Genomic DNA, 25188 nt, shown 5'->3' on the forward strand with positions numbered 1-25188 from the left:
GTACATGTCGTCTTTGCAATGTTTACAGCCAGTGTTCGGGCGCTTATGCAAAGCTAAACGTGAAGAGCGAACAGCTGGTCAAGCATACATGTAGAATGTACGGTTTTTAGTCAGTGTGCATGCTCTTGTGAAGAGCGAAATGTGAAGAGAGAACAGCTGCAAAAGCACATACGTTGAATTTGTAAGGTTTTTAGGCAGTGTGCTTTTGCTTATGCCGCAATAAATGTGAAGAGCTAGCAGCTGCAAAATGACACATGTCGCATTTGTAAGGTTTCTCGCCAGTGTGAGTGCGCTTGTGCCGAGTTAAAGTTCCCAAAGTAGCAGATGCATAAGGACACATGTCGCATGTGTAAGGTTTCTCGCCTGTATGCGTGCGCTTGTGCTCAATTTTCCCGAACTAGCAGCTGCATAAAGACAGGTGTCGCATTTGTAAGGTTTCTCGCCAGTATGAGTGCGCTTGTGCACAACTAACCCTCCCCAAGTAGCACCTGCATAAGGGCAGGCGTCGCATTTGAAAGGTTTCTCGCCAGTGTGTTTGCGGCGCTTGTGCACAGTTATTTGGCAAGAGGTAGCCGCTGCATAAGGGCAAGTGTCACATTTGTATGGTCGTTCGCGGGTGAGCGTGCGCTCGTGTCGTATTATTTCGCTTGGACAAGGAGCTTTATGAGAGCGCAGGACGCGTTTGTAAGGTCGAACGCTGGTCGGCGTGCGCTTGTGGTCGGTTAAATGCGACGACTGCACAGTTGAACAATGGTCCCTGTCACATTGTCGGGGAATATAGCTACCACCCACGCTAGTTTGCTTAGTGTGAATGTTAGACTCAGGAGAGGGAATTGGGCACACCTTAGCTTCATATGTTTGACCTACTGTGTTATGTACCATACGATTCTTCCAGTTGAAGTTCCTTGTAAACACCATGGGAACCTGTGAATCTAAGACTGGGTTTTCGTTGGAGTGTTCCAGCACCATATGTAAGTCAATACCTGCGAAGTTCGGTGAAGTATACGCGCATAATCGGCACTTGAACAGGTCGCCTTCCCATGGAGGTCTGTTGTCGGAGCTGGAACTGTTTGCCATGAAACATTAGTAGCGCTAGTGGCTATACTGGCAGTGACGGCTATGCCACGTCTCAGCAGCTTGTGCGGAGATTAGCCCTGAAGAAATGTCCTGTGAGCACAGGCAGGAACGCTGGCCTCTTCTGAAAAAAAAAGTCGATTAAATGCGGATGTTAGCAAATATACGTTCGCTTGCCTTTTGCATAAGTTGCTTGGTACAGTTCCCGTGCCGTGTATTATGCAAGTCGAACTAGCTGCCAAAAGAGCAAGAATATTACTGCATATATATTACTAATTTATTTATTGTGTAATACATACACGGATGAAGCAAATGACATCGAGTCGCGCGCCCTGTAAGAACAGTCCTTCATGTTACTTTCTATATGTCTATGTAAGGACTCACATTATGTTTTGTTTCAAGCTACAAGCAGCTTTTATATGCATATCTTGTGAAACTTCTATCGTCCAGCATCAGGCTACCACCACATAAAATATTAAAATGTCATGTTTTGGCATATCGTTTATTATAACAAATATATTGAATCTACATTCGATGGCATACTGTTTGAAAGCAGGTTGAAATCTTTTCTATTACATATGGTTCTAAACGAAAATTGGCGATTTTCATCAGCAGTCTTCGTTCCAACACTGAAACTTTCACGAGTCTTACCAATACCAAATATAACCATACCTAGAACCATACCTAGGCAGTGCACCATAACCAAAAAGTACACTGCTTCTCAAATTTAGGCGTCACACACCTGAAAAGTTTTGACTTGTCACGCATATATAAATTATATAACCATTGACCACAATATGCACTAATGATTTAACTATGCTCTCAGCACATATTCAAGGCAGTTGGGTAACAACATAAAGACAGCAATGAAGAATTCATCAACTCTATGTCAAAGTTATCATTGTTGAGTTCGCTGAAAGCATAAGCACACAAAAAACAGATGGATAAAATAGCACGTGTTTAATCCCTTTGACGGAAGTTGTTTAATAAATGCTACACATACTGAAAAACATGTCACGAAAGTTGACTTGTTTCCTTTTTGAAATGTTAATTTTTGAACTAATTTTTTAAAGGGTGAAAAGTTCACAGCTATAAATGGATGCACTTGCGGTTAAGAGGGATTTCTTTGTCATTCCTGTTTAAGTATAAGAAATTTGAATGAAGGCTAACTCTATCACCCTATTCAGATCGGTCAGCTTCAAAATAATCACGTTGCCAACTGTAGATTTAGGCCCGATATTACAAAGGTTGTACAAAACAAGCCTTCTGTATCTGGTGATTTCGAACCAGGGTTCGCGCTTAAGTACCCTCTTTCCCAATTTCTTTTTTGAAACGCATAGACAAGAGAACGTGAACCCCTCTACAACCGATTGGTAGTCTAAAGCTTAAACGCAAAAACAATTCTAGAACCGCGCTCCTGCGTTAGAGGGAGCTTCCCCATCACACTGGTCATTGTTTAAACGTATGAGAGATATCACCTGCTGAAAGAGCGCGCAAGGAGGGAAGCGCCTGGCAAACTTCTCTTTCTGTCTCTCCATCTCTCTGTCACCACAATATCATCAACATTATTTTGGCGCTGTGTACTAGTGCAGCGCGAGGCATTCACGCTTGATATAATATGAAGCCTGATGGACGTTTGCAGGGATCAGAGTCCCGTCTGCTTCCGGCCGTTCACCGCCTCCTTGTGTTTGGGCGAATTTCGCACGTCGCCCGAACAAGAACACCGTGCCCTTGAGCAAAAGGCGCACACTTGAAAGTTCTTTCGAACCACGCAGTGGAAGATGCTCTGCGTGGCTCCGGTGCGGGGAGCCTATGGTAGAGGCTCAGGCGCCAGGTGCAAGGCCCTCAACGCAATTTGTCGCATACCTTCGAGCCAGCGCCACGTCGACGACCATTTTTCACACTGTTTTATTGTCCGCATGACGTTTACTTGCGTTGTGCTACCTTGCTAGCAATGATTATTTATACGCTTCGTGTATTGTCCAATTCAATTGGTTTAAATTGCTTTTAAGATTCCATGATCATACATACATTGGTAAATATATTCCTGCCAGTGTATATGGCTTGTCGGCCTTGAATATATCTTTGCATTCATTTTTCAATATCAGTGGGATATTGTTTGAGGTTTCGGATTAGTGTAAATGTAAAAATGAAACACAGATAGCTTTGAAGATCTGCAAAGTGGATTATATGTTTAGTGTCAAACCGGCAGACACGCCTTCAGTCGGCGAACAGGCAGCCATATTTACAATGTTATCATTACAGAGGGCGCAGTAGCTGTAGGTGAGTTTATACATGTCTTTTTCCGAGATATTACCCAAGATAAAACAGTAAAAATAGATGTTAAAGCAGAATAATATCTGTAGAGGCAGAACGCATCAGCATAATTTAACAAATTTATTGAAATATACCCGGATTCGCCGAGCAGATAAAGAACCTCAAAAAGCAGGCTTGGCTTAAGGTATTTCAATTCACTTATCTTTTAATAGCTTGCACAATGTCGCGTTACTACAGGGCGGCCACCGCAACGGGTATGCGACAAATCGTCAGAGGAGCTCTCCGATGCGTAGTGAATCATACAGCATGCTCAATGTTGGAACGTCGAACATTGTAAATGCCAAGATCGCCGGCGCCGATTCTTTAGCGGCGGGGCCATGTTCCAACAAAACGCGTAACAATTGCTACTGGTCTGTACATGACTGCGTGGGAACTCTTGAGGAGCAATTGAACTTTAATGTGCCGCCTTAACACTTCACGGATGGCAACATTATGAATTGAAATTTCCGCAGAATAGCTACAAGAAATACTTGTCAAGAAGAAGGTGGTTTGGCTCATGCTGTTTTACAGTATCAATACAACATACAACTCAGGCTGTGAGAGACGCCTTAGTAGAGGGTCCAAAATTTTGACCCCTGGGGTTCTGTAACGCAAAGCATACGGACGCCTAGCTTTTTTGCCTACATATTCGATCGCGCATCCTTGTGTACAGATATCGAGCGCCTTAAACCCTGCGCCACCACTGAAATGCGTCAAGAAGAAAATGGTTCTGTTAAATAGAGCTCACAACAGCTAGACGTGCACACATTCCTTGCGTAGGCTGCAACTCTCTTCTGGCGCTGTGTGGTCATACTTGCTCGGCATAAAATGGCCTGCAATAAGGAACAAAAGGGAGCTCAGTAACATTCGATACGTTTGGACGCAGCTGTCGCAAAATATACGGTGGGATAAAAATATATTCTACGATACGTTTTTTCTGTTCCCTCCTTCTTACTCCGCATCCTCTTTCCTCATATTCCGTTTTAGTTTTTCCTTTTCGTTATTGTCGTTTCCCTTATTGGCCTTTTCTTTATTGTCATTTTCCTTTTTTTCTCTTTTTCCTCCTTTTCCTTATTTTGGTTTTTCTTATTTTTTTTTCATCTTTCATCTTTTCCTTCTTTTCTTTCTTTTTCATCCTCAAAACCGAGGCAATAAGACAAGGCCGAAGCCATCTATGAATTTTACGTATTTAATCAAGCATGGCAGATGAAACGTTGATGCTTCAGCGGAACCATTTGAACATACATAGTATAGTACAGGTTCCGTCATGAGTCCGAACAGCTGGGTAAATGCATGTGCGATTGAGGTTCATGAATTGAGGATGTTTCCTTAGGGGTAATGACATCACGAATGTAGATTATAGGATCAAAGTGCAGTGAGCGCGTCCAAGCAGCTGCGCGAAGAAGCTTGCGCACAATCTCCGCAGAACCGCTCCGATAGATTCGCAAATGAATAGCTCGCGAGAAAACACGACCTAGATAATTTGATATAAATCGCAATGATTGGCAGGCATCTTTTTTACTACTATAGTAATGCTATAATGATTGCGCTCCAGTCTAAAATTCTCTTGGTAACCTTTATTAATCCATTCCACGCATGAGTGCCCACACGCGAACTGCAGATCCTTGCTGAGGTCTGGATCGAGAGAATGGTTTTCGTAAATAATTGTTTGAATATTGACCCGAAGAAGAGGCTCCCTCGTAAACTCGACGGACATCCCAATCCGGATGGCCGTTTTTAGGTGTGTTTCGTTTTCCGGCGGATGTCCCGATCCTGCTTCGGACGTGCGGATTTTAACCGGACGTCCGTCGAAAATTGGGTTAATGTAGACAAATGTGATCTTCTAGGTAATAGTCTAGTGTCCGAAAACGAGCATTAATGAGGCAGAAGATCTAATTTTTTCTTAATTATTTAGCGCTTTTATTATTTTTCGTGTCAGTTATATTTCCAGGTTTGGAGCTCGCCCACAAAATAGTAACGCTGAGTAAAAGAGTTTCGTAAATACATGTAGCGCCTTTACGAGGTATAATACCGCATTGTAGAGAAGCTGCGCGACAGGCAGATTCTCCCCACAGCCGAAGCTAAAGCATTTGATAGTACGGCCCTTCGTTTTCGTGATAAGACTCACCTGAGGATCGGATGGGTGGCAATGCTGATGACACAGGTCCCGTAACGTGGAATGAAATGCGACGCGATGCGAACGATGGGAAGCGCTCCTGCAAAGTTTGATTCAATTTATTTAGATCCTGAAAATGACACCACAGAAATAGTAAATAAATTTGATAGCCGCAGGTATATTTAAGTATGAAAGTGGAATTGCTTCAGGAGATCAAATTATTTCGAGAAAAATTGTAGAGTCTACAAAATCAGATTGGCGAGCAAACAGAAGAAACTTACAGCAAGCCTGTACTGCGCCCTCAATACTGCCGATGAACTAAAGGAAACGCTGGACGCTGAGCTTGAAACGAAAGCAACAAAAAGCTTGAAACTGAACACAGTGTGCTAGATGCGAAATGTCAGGGCCTATAGATATCAAGGTACAGAATGTCTACAGCAGGCTGTTGTAGTCAGACCAATACCCTGAGAAATGCAATATTGAGATTCAAGGCGTCACGTGTGAAGAAAGTGAGAGCACTCCTGTCATTTTCTCTCGGATTGACACAGCCATAAAGAGTCCATTTAATGGTTTAAAAATAAAACAGCGCAAAACACACAGACGAAAGAATAGAAACAGACACCACAAGCGCTGACTCTCAACTGATTTTTTAATCATCGGAAACACTACATATAGGGGAACACAACAAATACATAGAAGAGCACGTGTAGCTACGTGTTGTCCAGATACGCCACTTCACTATCGCGCAGTAACAGCGAAGGTTTGCTGACGCACAACCTGGTTCTTTTTCTCATCTCAAAGGCTTCAATAATTTCACGTGTCAGCTGCACCGGGTGTTTGCACAAAATGTCGCTATAATGGAATAAAGGTGAACATGATTGGCATTCATGGCAATGGTCTGTTAAGTTCGAGGAACGGGCAGATACCAGGGAGCGGTTATGTTCACAAAGACGTGTGTTTATGCAACGTCCCGTTTGGCCAACATACACTTGACCACAGGCAAAGGGAATTTTATAGACCACCCCCTGACAACAAGGAACAAACTCTCGGTCATGTTTTATCCTGCACACCTGTTTTGGATTTAAAGCGTTACTGGTCTTCCTATCAACAATGGAACAAATCTTTCCAAGCTTATTTGGGGCCGAAAAAACCACTCGAACACCGAACCTGCGGGCCACATTCTTAAGGTTATGCGAGAAACGGTGTATATAGGGAATAACCGCTATCTTCTGCTTTTCACAATCTTTCTGAGTAGACGGCAAGGTCTTGAGCCTTTTGATTAATTTATTGCATCCAAGAGTGATCACCTCATCCGGATAACCTGCCTCTCTAAGCCTCCGTACTTGATCATGGAAGCTCTGATCCATCCTGTGTGTGCAAGATCTAGATAACGCCGAAGACAAAGAAGATACAACAATCCCGCCTTTAACGGTTTTTGAATGCTTAGATACATAGTTAAGTAAAGGCTTGTCAGTCCGCGGCGAATATTTCCAGCATAAATGATCTTTCTCTATATACAAACATAAATCTAAAAATTTTATTCGATCATCAGCCGGGACTTCATTGGTGAACTGTAAACCACAACCATTCGCTTTGAACACACCCATCACTTCTGCCATAAGCCTCGGAAAATGCATTTTATCAACAAATACTAAGAAATCATCCACGTATCTGAAAATGCGTGATGTCGTCTCACCTAAGTCTTTTTGAATGGCTCTATCGATAAAGGAAAGGAAAATAAAACATGAAAGGATAAAACATGACCGAGAGTTTGTTCCTTGTTGTCAGGGGGTGGTCTATAAAATTCCCTTTGCCTGTGGTCAAGTGTATGTTGGCCAAACGGGACGTTGCATAAACACACGTCTTTGTGAACATAACCGCTCCCTGGTATCTGCCCGTTCCTCGAACTTAACAGACCATTGCCATGAATGCCAATCATGTTCACCTTTATTCCATTATAGCGACATTTTGTGCAAACACCCGGTGCAGCTGACACGTGAAATTATTGAAGCCTTTGAGATGAGAAAAAGAACCAGGTTGTGCGTCAGCAAACCTTCGCTGTTACTGCGCGATAGTGAAGTGGCGTATCTGGACAACACGTAGCTACACGTGCTCTTCTATGTATTTGTTGTGTTCCCCTATATGTAGTGTTTCCGATGATTAAAAAATCAGTTGAGAGTCAGCGCTTGTGGTGTCTGTTTCTATTCTTTCGTCTGTGTGTTTTGCGCTGTTTTATTTTTAAACCATGTATCACCAACTCGCCCGCTTTGCCATTCTGTTGAAGTCCATTTAAGCATCAGTCATCGAAATTTGTCAACGTGTACCAACGATGAGTATCAAGAAAAGCCACAGCATTGTTTAGTTTAAGTTCCGAACGAAACATGATGCAGTGCTAAGCAATGCAAAAAAATAGCGTGTGTCCAGTATGTATTTTGCTCGGCACGCCTACCAAATATGTTTCATTCGCTCGAAGACCTCACAATTTTTTACCATGTCTTATCAGCATTTTGCCTTACGAATCTCTGGTTGGTTGGCTGGTTGGTTGGTTCATAGGAATGGAAAGGCGCAGTATCTGTCACACTTGCTCTGTGGACACCTGAACCGCGCCGTAAGGGAAGGGACGAAGGTGGGAGTGAAAGTGGATAGAGAGAGAAAGGGGAGCCGTAGTGGACGACTACGGAATAATTTCGACCACCTGGGGATCTTTAACGTGCGCTGACATCGCACAGCACACGGACGCCACTTCGTTTCGCCTCCATCGAAACGCAGCCGCCGTGGTCGGGTTCGAACCCGGGAACTCCGGCACAGTAGTCGGGCGTCTTACCACCGCACCACCCCGGCGGGGCTACGAATATTTCAGTCATGATGAATCTTCACTCAAAATATTTCCTGACATACATGCAGGTTACGCAAGAAATAAGGTGACATTGATCACTTACTAAAGCAATTTTCGTTGATGTTCAGCATAGTAATGGTCACCGGAAAGTGGTATTATGGGGGCTCTGAAGTGGTCGAATTGAATGGTTGCGGAAACGTTTTAATAAATCACCCTGACAGGCGGGGGGGGGGGGGGAGGCGTTGCTTTACATACAATATCTAATAAAAAGTGAGACTTGCGATCCCATTTGGGATCCCAGCAGACTCACTAAACTAAATGATGAAAACGAATTACCACTAGGAGTTCAAAAGGCGCTGTTACCAAAAACTCCTTCGGTAGTGTTCTACATATTTTCGAAAATACAGGAGAATCATCGAGAGAGAATCAACGTATCCGTAATATGGACAGGTGTGCGGAACAGTTCATTCATTCTTTGGAAGAAAATTACTGAACTGAAAAAATAACTTCCTAGATGTCACAATACGAGTTGAAGAAAGAAAATACTCATTAATGTTTATGAAAAACCTAACCGAACGACAATATCGTTATTTTAAGTTGCAACCTCCACCACTTCAAAACTTCAGCCTCCTACTCACAGACGGTCAGATTCAAGTGAACTTGCTCAAGATCGGAGCATATTCACAAAAACACTAATCGCACACGAGATGTCCCAAGGAAACAGCATTACCCGTCCTCTAGGATCAATTACTATTAAAATGGCGGAACTAGATGTCATATTTATATCATTGATTAATCCTAGCCGACATCACATCACTGCAATCTAATACTTCAAGAACGTTGCTTTGTCGGGCTGGTTGGTTCGTGTTGAACGAAATGAAGAAACAGCGCTCAACAACAGCACGAGTGGAAAGCCCCGACAGAAACATGCGCTGACTAAAACCCAAAGAGTTTATGGCGGCACAAGGATCAATATAAAGCAGATAGCCAAAGCACAGAAGGAAAATCAATTGAGATATACTCATGGTCCCGAGATACAAATTGCAGCAATCAGAGCCGTCCCTGATTGAGATAGGTAAGCTCTTGTTGGTATAGAGCCACATAAGGTTGTCTAATACATGTGTCACCAAATTCGTGAATGTGAAATACCTCTTAAATGACGTGTGAGGTCAGGTCTTTACATTTGGTGATGAATGTCGAATGGCTTAAAAACGCCTCACAGTCCTTGCAATATGTGGAATGAATGACTTATTTCGGGTTGAGTGGTTTTCTATAGCCTTCGCTTGCTCAGGCAGTCGCTCCTTCACGCACTGTTCATTTTTTCCGATGTAAAATCGGCCGCATGACAACGAAATCTTGTACGCAACAACAGTTGATAAATGTTTTTCGGTAGTTCTTTCTGCCTTTCTAATTTCTTGTTTGACTTGCTCAAACCTCCTAACTTTTTCCTGGAAGAAAAAGGAAACTTCATGCCTGCTTCGCTCACGATCTTTTTCAGGTTCTACGCACTGTGACTATGGTGCGAAGCTTACGCTGAACACCATGTTTACATTTGCGAAAGCACTATTAATTTCTTTTCTCTGCCGCATTATAAAAATTGTTCTAGCCATATTTTGCCAATAAGTAACACAAATTAGGTACCGACAGTTAGTTTTTTTAAAAAACCTACACCATTACGTTATCTTTCATCTTTGCTGCTGCCTGAGCGCACGATTCCGGTGCAAATTCACATCAGGTCAGTACTGCATATTGTGTAGACTTACAACGCGACAGAACTGCGGTTGTTCGCTCAATGTAGCCTCCAGTAAAGGGTAAACAGCATTTGTTCATTCAGCGCCAGCCAAAGATTCCGGTACCCGATCAAACAAGGCGTCCCGTGGCGGCTGGCGCTGTCCCGCATTTAGCGTGTGCACGAAGCGTTTGCCAGGAGGCACATGCAACAGCACACTACTCAATTTGTCGCAGGCTACCTTCTGGCCCCGCTTTTGCGAATGCAAGCACTCCGATGTTGAATTCTCAGTCATGAACATGTGCGTTAAGTCTTATTTTTGACGGGGCACAGAATCTGAAGAAGCGCATATGCTAAGCTCTCTCTTGAAGCACCCTCTGGAAGCATATGTCCCACTAGCTAAATAAACAAGCTGCCACTTCTCGCGCACATTCCCCAGAAACTTCTGCAGTTTTTCACCAGGAGATACCATTCATTTACTCCGAAGGGCCATTTTATGGCCAATGCATGCTGTCAGACGCCACACGTGCGAATAACATTTGCCTTTTCTTTTCCACTGCATGCTAAATAAACATATGTACTTTTCAAATATTTGAAATATGCTCCGAGTATAATTTCATATAAAATATTTTGACACATTTAATACTTGATTTTTAATATTGACTAGATATTAACGAGCCTATATTTAATATATTCTCAAAGTATTACTGAATACATGTCTCTTTGCTGCACATCTCATAGAAGACAATGACATGCAGTTTTTTTTTTTTAATTTCGCCCGCCGCTCGCGTGCTCCGTAATAATTTTGGGCCACCTGTACCCTCTGGAAGGTTGGAGTGCGGAGACATCGTATGGCATTGTAGCAGATTGGATGAATAGTGTGGCGGTTTTGGGGATGTGTGCTATCGTGATGCACCTTCGCGGAAATCTTGTGGTGGTTGCGCTTACCGACAAGAAAGATTTAGCAAGGCGGATTAAGAAGCTGTAGAGAAAGCTCGTAATGAGGCACCTGGACAGTTCAAACGAAGCCAGAAGGCCGAGCTACGAGTAATAAAAACGAACGCGGAGCGACGTCAGTGTGCGGAAAAGGCTGAGTTCTAACGTGAGCGAGCATTTGAAGATCGCCAACGCAGGACAAATGTGGTCCGCTAAGCGAAAGATCCCGACGCTAAATGTCTGCGTCGCCACGAAGCTGTCGACAATATGAATTCCGTCTAGCTAAGTCTGCGGGTAAATGCATATATACTCAGCTGAAGCATAAACCTCGTCTATACGTACGCAAAAGAAACACGTATAATCAAGTTATCATCCGATAACCACAAGGCGGCAATACGTACTACGCAGAGCATCACGTCTAATTATAAAGCCTAAGCTTAAGCTTTCTCAATTATTGGGTATCCCTTATCGCTATGAATGGTTGCTGAAGAAATCACTAATATAATATTGAACGTTGTTTTGAATTACATGGCTACAGCATTTCGTCATGCATGATACGCTGCTGAACAACTGAACGAAGTGATCGGACAGGCATCATACAGAAACATACTTACGTAAAGAGCGGACACTCGAGCCTTTTCGCGGCCGAGCAAGTAAGGGTCTGACCACCCGCGAGGCAGCGTAGCGATGTTCGCTTCCACTCCGCATCAAAGGTAGATAGCTTATCATACGTACACCGGCTTGCATCAAAGCGTATGCTTTCTTTTCTCTTTCCATATAAACGTTGATGCTGAGCCGGTCATGTGCCGCCGGTTACGCCCACCTCACCGTGTTTTTCAATGCGTCACCTTGTTTGGCCGGTAACTAGTTTCCTTTTGCCTGCAGAAATAGTTTTCTGTTGTTGTGCTAAGAACGCTAAGAAGTCGTTTGTGGCGCAACGTGAACGTATTTTGCACGTGTAACATAGAATAGGAGATGTGACGCACGTTTAGTGTGCAGTTAGTGTATGTTTTTGGGTCGTGTTTTTCTGAAGAACATGTGCATTCCTTCGACTGCGTAATTTTCTAAGGCAGCTTTAAGGCAAATAATTTTTCGGTGGCTCAGATGTATCTTAACACTTAACTTTTATTCGGCAGTACAAGAAGTGTATGTTGTCCATTTGGGATCGTTTTGTGAATGGTGTTTACTTCGCTGTGTTTGCAAAATGAATGGGCTTTTGCCGCTTCGTAAGCACCATGTTTACATGCCGAATTTCTTGTCATGGCTAAAGCATTCTCGTCGGGGTCAAAAAAGCGCTGCTGCCTGTTCGTGGCTTACATTTCGACGACACCTACTGCTATTAGTCGCTAACAGTGGATTCCCTGTAATACCCTTGCCATACTGGCAGAGGGCAATTTTGTCCGCGATCATGAGTATAATCATAGCATTGGGTTACTATTATGTATTCGGTGTGGTGTGTTTAAGTTTCTGAACAGACTACTGAGCTAGGCTGATTTATAGAAATTCCGCGCGGGCTGTGCCTGCATTTTTTCCTCCTTACTTGTGTCTCAGTTTAGTTCAGTCGTTCAGTCGTGTCCGACTCTTCGTGACCCTATAGACCATGTCACGCCACGCTTTCCGGTCTCTTACTATCTTCCTAACATCACATAACTTTATCTTCAGCGCCTCGAGGATGCCATCTAACCATCGCGTTCTCTGCCTACCCCTTCTCCTGCGACCCTCAACCTTTCCCAGCATCAAATCTTTCTCCAGCGACTCCTCTCTTCTCACCAGTTCACAAATCCTTTCCTGATGTTTTCACGGGTGATATTTTAGAGGAAGGACACACAGCCGGTATGCGAAATTTCTTCATCGTGACACTTTTCCGCGTGCTTCGCCATACCTTCAAACTTGTTGCTCTTTGTTTTATGATTTATTTTATAAAGTGTGGGATTCAGTATTCTTTCTGTGCCATTCAATATGTAAACAAGAAAATAAACTTTTTTCTATGGAGCCATTGCCTCCTTGTGTGCCACTAAAAAAACGGCTCAATAACGGCAAAACATTACAGTCACAACAGCTCTGATCGCATTATTCTAACCTGCATGACCTAAGTCAGCCGCGCTTATGTTCTCCGAGAACCTTGCGGTATTTCCAGTAAAACGATTGCGATCCACAACTTTAATACGTCCGTATGCATGGCATCATTAAAGCACTTGCGGGCAACTCTAGACGATGTAGTTAGTCAAAGTTTATTTTCCCATCTAAAACTACAGATGGAGGAATCGTAGAAAAAAGCTGCCCTTGAGCAGCTTGACGAGTCTACAATCCTAATTATTGGCAGGGAGGCAACACAAGAGTTTATACAATTTTAAAAACAAGCTCATCAAGAAACACCAGAAGATACACGACACAGCAATATGTATACATAATGAAACTTAAACCATGTTATTCAAAAACAAATTATGTAGTTCACGACGTGGAAAAGAAAACAAATCGAGGTTAATGTGGATATACCTATTTAGAAGAGATGGAGGAGTGTACTGAAGGCATTCCCTACCAAGATTTAATCGAGGTGTTGGCACTGTCCATTCTTCGCCACGTCTTGTTGGATAGACTGATTCTTTTTTCCTTAGTTCTGCTAAATTCTTAAGGTTTGTTACATTATTCCTGATTTCTGTTTTAAAAGTAACACTGAGGCGATATTTATAAAGATTATGTGCTTTAATAACTCTGGAATGACAAAAGAGAGCTGCACTTGGATGTCGGAACGGTAAATTATATGTATTTCGGAGATATCTTTTTTGCATTAAATGAATACGTTCAAGGTTGGTGAATGTTGTAGTGCCCCACACTAACTGGCAATAGTTTAAATGCAAGTTGAATATTGAATTGTATACCAGCATCTTAGTTTTTGTGGGAAGTATGTACTTTAGACGGCCTATAATACCAGTGATTTGAGCTATTTTTTTCAAGATATAATTGACATGATAATCCCATGACATACTGGCAGAAAATATAACCCCGAGGCATTTAAATTGCTCAACTATTTCTACAGCCCGCGAGTTTAATATAATATTATCGTGCGGTGGGATAACTTTGTTTTTCGGCCTAAATATGAGAGCTTTGGTCTTACTCTCGTTTATTTGCATCAAGTTAACTGCAGACCAGACCTCAAGTGCTTTCATTGTGGCATTACATTGTTTGATAAGTTCATGAAGATTTTCACCTGAAAAAAATACGCTCGTATCATCGGCATAGATGAAAAACTTTGTATTATCGCTGATGTTGACAATATCGTTTAGGTAGATATTGAAGAGTAGAGGCCCTAGCGTACTGCCTTAGGGGACACCGCAGAAGAGCGGCTTCGGCTCAGACCGTATACCATTTATGAACACCACTTGCTGTCTAAACGACAAATAGGAACTTAAGAGGGAGAGCGCTTTTCCTCTGATACCATAGCAGTGTAATTTATTTAGTAGGATTTCATGATTTACCAGGTCAAAAGCCTTTGAGAAGTCCACAAATACACCAATGACAATAGCTTTGTTTTCAAGTTGCTTTATTATATATTCCTTTTGTTGGAGTAACGCAAGTTCAGTTGATTTGCTTTTGCAGAAGCCAAACTGAAACGGTGTTAGCAAGTTAAATTTATGGATGAAATTTGACATTCTTAAATGGAGCATTTTCTCAAATGCTTTCGAAAACACTGGCAAAACAGAGATTGGTCTGTAGTTGCCGAGGGCGTTGCGATCTCCTTTTTTGTAAAGAACAACAACTTTTGCTAATTGCATTTTTACCGGAAAAACTGCAGCCTCTAAACACATGTTAAAGATGTGAGCAAGTATGGGAGCAATTATATCAACTACATGCTTGACTGGCCGTATTTGGATACCATCAATGTCACAGCTAGTGCTATTGTTAAGATTTGTTATCACCGACACTACCTCGCCTACCATGACTGGGTGCAGAAAAATTGTTTCATCATTCTGAATTCGAACATATTTGCAAGCGTCAGATCCGGCAGCACGGGTAGCCAAGCTCGTTAAAAAAGTATTGAATACATTAGCGAGTTCAACGCCAGAAACTTCCTTTCCATCAATATTTATTTTTGTTAATGCAGTGCGTGAGCTGTCCCGCTGCAGCAGTGTATTTAATCTCGACCATAGTACACCATTTCGAGCATCCTTAACCTCTATAAGTGACACATGATAGGCTGTTCGGGCAGACCGCAGTTTTTTAGTCAGTTTATTCCTATATTTTTTAAATACCGCAAGGTCCTCAGCCTTCCGGCTGGTCAAAAATTTTCTATACAGTTTGTCTTTCATTTGTATTTCTCTGCGAAGCTCTGGCGTTACCCAAGGCTTGCGGATTCTGCGACTTTTCACACGTGTTACAAGAGGAAAGCAGTCGCGATACATCTGTTTAAAGCAATCGATAAACGTATTATAAGCAACATTTGCGTCATGAAGTTCAGCTATCTTTCTCCAATATACTTTCGTGAGAGCATCCCTAAAGGATTTCAAAGATGATTCTGTAATAGCTTGGTATGTGATTGATGTGGACTTACTCCCTATTGTACTAGCCTTCTTAATGCAAGCAAACACGGGAAGATGATCACTAACACAACAAGATAAAACACAAGAAAAAGCATTCAGCTGCATAGAGTTAGTAATAATTAAATCGAGAACTGAATGGCCTTCGCTTGTGACTCTGGTTGGTGTATTGATCAGGTTAACAAAGCCATTAGACATAACAGTCATATTAAAATCTCTAGCAGATTGGTTGGGATTACCCATATCAATATTAAAGTCACCACAAGCTATTAAGGTTTTCTTATTGTGATACTGAACAACAAAAGCCAAGAACATGTCATAAAACTGTAAGAATGATGCAATATTACCGTTAGGAGGGCGATAACACACAGAGAATACAGCACTTTGTGTAGAAACTGAAATCATTTCATAATCTGTGGTAATTAAAGTGTATGCTTCAAGTAATTCGCCTTCAACGTCATCCTGAAGCAATAACGCAACACCACCGCCGCGAACATGTCTGTTTGCATAATATGTCGTAAAATTCTTCAACCTGAAAACATCACAGTCACTTGTGCTCCACGTCTCGGTTAACATTATTGCAGAGAATTCAAAGGAAAAACTAGCAAAAAATTCTTGCAGGCAGAATACTTTGTTTTTCACAGACCTAGTATTCAGGTGAATACATTTGTAAGAGGTCGCCGGAAAATCTGACACCACTTGATCAACATCACTGGGCAAGTAATAGCGAGTACCATCCATCACTTTTTTTTTTTTTCAACAAATTAGAACAAACAATGCGTCAGTTACAGGCCATCAAGGTCAGCTTTGGTCTTAATAACAATGGCAACTGCACCGCTTGTCTTTCGAACCAGAACTTTTCCGTTCACGTACCAGACAAAAGCATAGCCTTTTTCCTTTGCCTTATTCTTCGCGTCCCGAAGAAGTTCTCTGTGGTAGCGAGTTAGGTTTTCCTGAATGAAAGCATTTGTTTCACTGTCTTTCAGCACGCTTCTTTTCTGAAGCCATACGTCTTTTGTCTGCTGCTTGGTAAACCGGATAATAATTCCGGGGATTTTATCTCTCCTGGCTGGCAGGCGGTGAGCTGATGCGACGTCAGCGTCAGTGAGCTGAGGGACTTGAAGCATGTCGGCAATCTGATTCAGAGATGATAACAGGTTTTCGCCCGCGACAACAGGGACACCGTGTACTTCCAGATTAAGCCGCCTACTGCGAAATTCTAGATCATTTATTTGTTGCTCAAGATCAACTTGTACTGTAGCACGAGCTAAATCCTTCTCTTCCAATTCTGCCACCCGCTCTCTGAGCGCCTTTATTTCTGTGTCCTGTCTTCTTATCTTATGCTCAAATTCATCGAACTTTCCTGACATGAACTGAACAGATTTTTCCATGTCACTGATTTTTTCAACTAGTGCCGGCAAGCTTTCGAGCTTTTGATTAATGGCCATGAGAACATCGGTTTCAACTTCGCTTTGAACGCGTGTCACAGCGCTTCTGCATGTTGGGCATCTCCAATTAGCCTTGGCGGTTTCGGTTTTTCCCTTAAAGGATTTCTCGGTTACGCCAGCGCACTTGCCAAAGTGGTACTCACTCGAGCATTCTGAGCATTGCACTGACCCCGATCCTTCATCCAAGACAATGGGCAGCTGACATGAGAGGCAATTATAAGACATGTCTGAAAATCTTAAAAAAACACAGCAGCAACAACAACAAATCACGGAAGGAACAATTGCAAGGTGACGCTATGGCAGCGGCAGCAGCAGCAACATTGTTGGTTAATTGTTGATAAAATAATAAGAGTGCTTTGTACACCAACCTGTAAAAAGCAGGATTCCTCGATAAGCAGGTGATCCCACGAGCTGCCGCCGCTGCCAAATGACCACCGAGCAGGAAGACGCCTAGTTATATCAGTTCCTGCAGTGTGCCAACTGCGCATGCGCTGGCAGAGTTCGTTGAAATGGCGATGCAGGTGATCAGGGCTTCGGGGCTTGCAGCGCGGCACTGCCGGCAGGGCTTTGTGCAGAGCCGGCACCACGTCCAAAAGTTCCCACGATGGCTTGTGTCAGCAGAGAAACAGCACGGAAACTGTAAAAAGCAGGATTCCTCGATAAGCAGGTGATCCCACGAGCTGCCGCCGCTGCCAAATGACCACCGAGCAGGAAGACGCCCAGTTATATCAGTTCCTGCAGTGTGCCAACTGCGCATGCGCTGGCAGAGTTCGTTGAAATGGCGATGCAGGTGATCAGGGCTTCGGGGCTTGCAGCGCGGCACTGCCGGCAGGGCTTTGTGCAGAGCCGGCACCACGTCCAAAAGTTCCCACGATGGCTTGTGTCAGCAGAGAAACAGCACGGAAACTGTAAAAAGCAGGATTCCTCGATAAGCAGGTGATCCCACGAGCTGCCGCCGCTGCCAAATGACCACCGAGCAGGAAGACGCCTAGTTATATCAGTTCCTGCAGTGTGCCAACTGCGCATGCGCTGGCAGAGTTCGTTGAAATGGCGATGCAGGTGATCAGGGCTTCGGGGCTTGCAGCGCGGCACTGCCAGCAGGGCTTTGTGCAGAGCCGGCACCACGTCCAAAAGTTCCCACGATGGCTTGTGTCAGCAGAGAAACAGCACGGAATATTTGAATATTGAATATTTGAATATATTCAATATATTCAAATAGTTGAATAGTTGAATATTTTAATGCTGAAGGTAAGTCAGAATTGAAAGCATTCTATCGAAAGCGAAACCAAAACCGAGGAAATCACGTGCCAAAAACCTCGGAGGACATAATTAGCGGTCTGACCAGCCGCACGGGGCGCTGGCACTGCTCGGCCGAAGGGCCCTATGGAAGTGTCCGCTCTTTACGTATATGTTTCTCTATGCAGGCATTCGCTACACCTATCTGTCTATCAGGATGACTGGCTGCCTTTCTATACAACCTTCTTGCCAGCCACTTTCACTTGGATGGTAAGTGCATCACATCGAATCGCAATGGTTGAGCATCATGACAGGTAACACTCCTTGAGAATGTGGGATATATACGGCAATGTGGGATAAATACGGCAATGAAAGGAAGAATAAAACGCGTTCTAATTTGCGTCAAAAGCACATAGGAGCGATGATACTCAACACGCATATCTGAATGGGACGCATTTTTTTTTTGGAACCCAGCGTCGCAGATAAGGCCTTGATGTATCACAACTTAGGAGTAACCGCATCCAGTGAAATTTCGGTACAAGTTCGCATATATCAAAGTAAAGACCTGCCTCAGTTTTCGCCAACGCAATTCAACCGGAGCAGTTCTGAGATATAAAACGTAAAAGCGAAGAGGCTCATTTTAAACGCAGAGGTACTCTCGAAAGGCTGAGTGTTTCGATATGAATAATCTCGAATACCACTTCGGAAAGCGTTAAAGCCGCACGCCGACTACGTCTTAATGGTATCAGTTCTGTGCCTCTATAACCGTGGTCCATGATTCAAACACCCGTCGATAAAAATCCCAATTTCAATGCCCCGAGAAAGTTGGCTGGACGACTGCAGACGCCGCATGGCCGAACGAAACACTCCACATCTTCAGTAACCGTTTTTCTCTATCTATAGTTGCGTTCTTGATGAAGCTTGTTTAGAATATTTTATTTGTAAGCCAAGGCTCCGATGCCAAAATCATCAAGCGCGCCGTGCGACCCAAATAGGAGCATGGGGCCAGTCCGTATATATGCACGCAAATCGCAAGTGATGCGCTCAAAAAAACGGTACTCACGTAGTGTGCCCCCTAAATCCGTCGCCGGAGTCCCAGTCTTGCTAGCTCGTTCAATGCATTGCGTCGACTACTGTGTAGTCGACGCAATGCATTGAGCGCGCGTCGACTACTGTGTAGCGACGCGCGCTTGAACTGCACGAGTGCGAAGTCGCGGTCGTGGCTCGACTCTGTCACAAGCAGGAAAAATATTGACTGACTATTCTGCTAGGTATATACCCCAGCTGCCATGTGCTGTGAAGAAGGGCTTCATATCGGTCTGTAGCTAAAAGGCATCTGCATCAAAAAGCGACGGCACAGAGGCGACAAGATTATCGGGGATGACAAAGAAATTCCGCTAAATAATCTGTTCCTTCACCATTTTTGACACATCACTACCTGCGGATAGAATATGGTGTTAGTTGAGCACACTTTAGCATTGCACGGTTCAGATTTTTTCATGAGCACGCAGGCGTCAACGCTAAGGTAAGGAAGCCACAAAAGATGCGATAAGACACCTATGCACATTATGGACCATCCTTTAGATATGTTACGTGCGCATTTTTGAAGGCTGCTTGTGACAAAGAACTTTTTTCAAATGCTGTTTTTTTATGATATCGTAATGGAAAAACGAGAGACAGGTAGAGACGTAACTATCCGATATCGCAGATTGAATTCTTGCATACGCAACAGGTTTACAGCCCCGAGAGCAGTTGTAACCCGGACCTATTACTTCTATAAGTGTCTTGGTCAGTATTAAAGGTGAGATTTGTCTAGCCGTTTTCTGAGCGTTGTCACTGTGCACTGCATAAAATCGTGGGAACCTGTTTGGGTTTTTCAGGCAGAATTTGGAAGTTTCGTCGGTGCGACCCATTTTTCGGGTTCGATCATGTGAGACTAAAGAAGCCATAAAAATAGTGTTGTTGTTCGGCCAGGGTGGCGGCCACCCACCACCGAGCCCAACAAGGGGACGGGACAGGAGCTTCCAAGAAAGTCCAGTCCACGCCAGCCTTACACCCTGACTATAACCAAATATTGCATAACACAGGGTGGTTAGCCACACAAGGTTAACCCTTGCCGCCTGGAAAAGGAAAAATCCAAGAAAAGAGGAAGAGACAGGACAGTTGTAGGAAAGAAGACAAGAAAACAAAAGATAGAGGGGAGGATAGGAAAAGGCGACTGCCGATTTCCTCTAGTCGGGTCAGGCCTGAGGTGCCGTCTATGGGAAGCATGGCCAAAGTGGTGTGTTGCCTCCGCCGAGGGGCCTAAAAGGTCCAAACACTCGTCATTGGCACACCACCAGGATCCCCTTTTTCCCAGACACGGCGCTGCCACGCACGGCTATTCGCGGGTGCTCGTGTCCGTGGTGTCGCACAAAACCCGCAAACGTCTGCTTTAGCACATGCCCTCTGCAGAGGTTATAGTAAAGAGCACCCTTGACTTGCTTTCATGCTTGTGTTCTACGCTAGCCCAGATGGTACAGAATGTGGGGCCCCAGTAGGTCCGATGTAGGTAAGTGGGGCTGGGGCAACCATCATAAAACCTGCATTTGTCCCTGATGGGGCAAAAGTGGGCAAGCCCCATTTGGCCTTCCCCTGTTCCACCTGCATGGGTCCAATAGGGGCATTGCTCGGGCTAATGCATTGCACATTTCTGCATCCAGACCAAACGATTCCTTGTCGGATATTTGAGGGCAATCCAACCTAAATGTGGGCTTTTTATGGAAAAGCCCTCATAAATCCGAAATGAGGCCGCCCCCATTAAATCTTTGTGGGACCAACATGGGTCGTAGTGGTGCAAGAAAACGGACATACCCACATGCTGCCCCAATCGGCCCCTTGTAGGTTACTTGAGGGGAGGTGAAATATGAATTAGAGCTCAATTTGGGCATGCCCTCGTGAAGCACAAATGAGGCAGCCTTAGCTAAACCGCTCTAGGTCCCAGATAAGCGGTAATGGGGCTGGAAGGCAGGCGTGCCCGCATGGTACTAAAATCGGTTCCTTGTGGGGACTTTGAAGGCACGTGCAACAGCAGGTGGGCTCTAGGCCTTTAAAAACAACACCCAGCCCAATTGGGACTGCCCACATAAAACTGCTTTATATCCCACATAGGCCGTAATGGGGCTGGAAGGCGGAAGGGCCCGCATGATACCAAAATCGGTTCCTTGTGGAGAATTTGAAGGCACGTGCAACAGCAAATTGGCTTTTGGTTCAAAACCAACACCCAGCCCAATTAGAGCTGCCTACACAAAACCGCTGTAGGTCCCACATAGGCCGTAATGGGGCTAGAAGGCGTGCGTGCAATTGCGTAATCATTGTGTTCAACCTCTGTTTGTATTAGATGTTGCCCTAAATTACTGTTATAGATGATTTGTATAACAGTTGTTACCATGTTTAGTCGGTTAGAAATTTACGTGGCTTTAGTTCTCGCGCTCATGAAAATTGCGCTAAACATACTAAAACAAACTGATTGCTAACTGTTGCCCCGGGACAGCCTGCAACTGTCCACAATATTACTGTTCAGAACACACATCTCCGTAGCCGGCACAGGATGTACATGAAGTCTTTTAGGAAAGATGAACGCTATGAAATAGTGCAAAATTTATTATTGTGGCTGTTTACAAAGTGCAGACATGTATAAAATAATTACTTAATTATGTGCATAAATATTGGTTGGGAAAACCTGGACTAGGGATTTCCATCAATTTCCTTCGTCGGACCCCTATGAGAATAATGTGGGCAAGCCCAAGTGCGGTTTGCGCTATAGAAGCCGCGTCGGTCCTATGTCATTACTTGAGGGGCTAACAGAAATAAAAAAAAATGTTCATCCAGAGCGGCTGCCCAAATCTGTCCAAAGTAAGACCATCGGGGGGAGTTGGCGGGATGTGTCCTTTTGGCAATGCCGGAGAAATGTGGGCTGCCCCGCCAGGGCTGCCCACATTTCTCTTGCAGTACCCACATTGAGCCCACTGGGGCTGTCCTGCATTGCCTACATCGTACCCACCGGAGCCCGCCCTTCATAGCCAACTTTGTGGTACCTGGGAGGGTTCAAATATCTAATGACATCTCGTCTCAGCCAAGATAAACTTGAAAATATGTTTGGGATAATACAGCAATCTTCAGGAAGTGATGTTCATTCCACAGTGTCACTGTTCCTTGTGAGTGTCAAATTGTAAATCTATAATCTAGCACAATCACCGAAGGGAGAAAATTGTTCACCACACGTCGTAAGTGCTTTGTTGAGCCTCGCTGGCACTTCGGAGTCTATGCAGAAGCAGCACCTTTCAGATGCTGTATATGATATCATGATAAAGGGAAAATCTATGATGATGAAGACATCATTGAGGCCAATCTTGAAAATGATCACTCTGGGTACTCAGAAAATAAAAGCAACAATGCCTAAGTGTTTTACGTCGCAGGGTATGTGGCAAGGAAAGCGATTGTCAAAAATGGCTGTCCTGTTTATGGAGAGTATCTGTGTGTCGCACAAAATGAAGCAAGGGCAGATTTAAATTCCTAATTTACATTACATTTTGACAAAAGAGGCCTTGTGTATCAAAGCCAAAGACTGTACAACAGAAACAAACTCATAGAGGATGCTTTTACTGTGTTCAGCCGCACAAATCAGCTGCATGGGGAAAGTTTGCTTGAATTTGCAAGCAGTCTGCCAAACTTGATGCTGCCCCCGATTGGTTGCTGTGAGCACGCAAATATAAATTTGGGGGACATCGTTAAATTTAATGCTTTGCTTAGATTCAGGTTCCTTCCAAAGGACCTTAACAAAGACCGCGAAGCACAGAGGCAGCGCTTGAAGCTCTTGAAGTTAAGGCATTGCCAGTAGGTCGATATCCTCCCTATTTTGTGTATTACAATTGAACTAGTTGTGGTCATTCTCGCCTTCCGTTCTGCAGTTTATGCACTGTGATGGATTGTAAAAAGGTTGATGGATTGCATATATATGTATGTAGATATTATGTACGCAAGTATTTATGTTTTGTAACAATATTATAAATATAGTTTCACTTTTGGTTGCCAAAGAAAACCTTTGAAACCCCTTCCTTTATGGAAAAGAAAAAGGAACAATCTCCTCAAGGTAAGCGATCCAATGAACAGTCAAGGAGAAAACAAAGTGAAGTGTTTTTGTTATGTAGTACTTATAAATAAAAAAAAAGCCTTCATCTTCTTACACGCTGATATATTGCGCAGTCTATCCACCTAATTACTGCTGGACATAAAAAGTAATCAAATGCTTAAACACGTGTAAACGCTGTGAATATAGTAGATGGGGAAGTATTCATCGTGAGCATGCTAAATCACACACACACACACACGCACAAACAAATATATATCCGCGGCCGCATTTTCTGCTAGGACGGCGCACAATGCGCTCGGCCGCACGACGGACTGGCAGTGCTCATCCCCCTCCTCTCCGCACGGATGGATGGATGGATGAATGGATGGAATATAGGAACTTCCCCGTTGAAACACAGTGGTAGCAGTAGCTATCATGCTCATTCTTCTCCCTATATCCTAATTATTGTTGTAGATTTGTTAACTATACTATCATTCTATTTATTGAAGTTTTGTTTCTACATTACTAATATTATATCACTTTTCTGCTTTTATGCCAGCAGTCTTCCAGTCGTTTTTTGCTAGCTTCCACCGCCGGTTTATTCACCCGGCCACTTGTATCTCTAAACCCCAGAGCTTCAGGAAGAGGTACTGCGCCTTCATCGACTTCCGGATGGATACCATTATATTCGACTAAAATGTGGTCAATAAATTACTGGAGTTACCACATATAGCACATGCATCATCTTCATTGTTAAATTTCTTTTTGTAGCTTCGTGTTTTCAGGCACCCAGATCTAGCTTCATAAGTAGGGCACTGCCTCTTGAGTTCTTCTTCTTCCTTGATATTTGGCACATACCCACGAATGGGGATTAGTCAGGGTTCAGTGTGAACTGCCAAATATCCTACACAAACTTAATTAGTGTGTTAAAGTAATTGACAACTAAACAAAAACATAAGATTTAAGATCACAAAAGTTATTGAATTAAAAAATATGAAGCGAAAATTTGGAGTTTTGTAAATTCGGAATACAATTAGCAAGGGAATCTGTCCGTAGCTGTGATGTAGTTATGTAAGTACTGACAAATTTCAGGCACCGCAAATCCTTTTGCACTCGCATCGAAGGAGAGTAGAAGCGGGACCGACAACGTAAATACCAAGCATGTAAATGGAGTTTCTAAATGCACCCTCCTCTGATGTGAAAACCTTCGGCAAGCGAGAAGGAAGTGATCAATATTTTCAATTTCACCGCAAGCCTCACAAAGGTTTGTGGGGCTGATCACGCATCTACATAAATAAAGATTTAGGCGAGGAATCCTGCATCTCAGGAGAATCATCGTTACCTCACACTGCCGTGATTTACATGCTCGAACTTTCCATGAGTATCTGAGATGCTGGTATTCGGCTGTAGATAGCAAAGAATCATTTCATGTAGCGGCTAGGTATTGATATCGCTGGAATTGGGACATTCCAAAAATGCTGATATTAGGGATGGTACATGAAACAGATGCATCAAGAGCTGATTTATCCAGGAAATCTGCCGCTTCGTTCTGGAAAATACCGCTGTGTCCGGGGACCCAGATGAAGCGTATTTCTTTCACCCACCCCGGTATGAAATACCTTAGTGAGCGGCTCAACAGAGCATCCCGTGCTTACTCCAGTGACAACAAACCAGAAAAAGAGTCTGATAGAAAAATTATTTTAGATTGACTGCAGGGAACTTTTAGTAGCGCTATGGGCTAGCGCTACTAAATGTTCCCTGCCATAAACTCTGCTAGAAATATCGGTGTGTAATCCGGGACACGCACCGAAAAACTCCAGGAAAGAGACTCCGAAAAAATTCCAATCGCAGC

The 25188-nt window shown here is 43.6% G+C and overlaps 1 long non-coding RNA gene across 2 annotated transcripts; it reads right to left on the minus strand.

Annotated features, from left to right (window-relative positions):
• Positions 1-286: 286 nt before the first annotated feature.
• On the minus strand, positions 287-19609 carry LOC146172617 (uncharacterized). 2 transcript variants are annotated; one of them, XR_014702516.1, is made up of 4 exons: positions 19290-19609; positions 5519-5606; positions 4139-4223; positions 287-1198 (listed from the first exon to the last, which is right to left on the minus strand). It is a non-coding gene; the product is annotated as an uncharacterized LOC146172617 (long non-coding RNA). The 2 variants fall into 2 exon arrangements; XR_014702515.1 differs by lacking the exon at positions 287-1198 and having other exon boundaries at positions 3588-4223.
• Between the last annotated feature and the right edge of the window lie 5579 nt (positions 19610-25188).

This window comes from Amblyomma maculatum, unplaced genomic scaffold (genome assembly GCF_055883805.1).
Source record: "Amblyomma maculatum isolate TAMU_Amacu unplaced genomic scaffold, ASM5588380v1 scaffold_13, whole genome shotgun sequence".
Lineage (NCBI taxonomy): Eukaryota > Metazoa > Arthropoda > Arachnida > Ixodida > Ixodidae > Amblyomma > Amblyomma maculatum.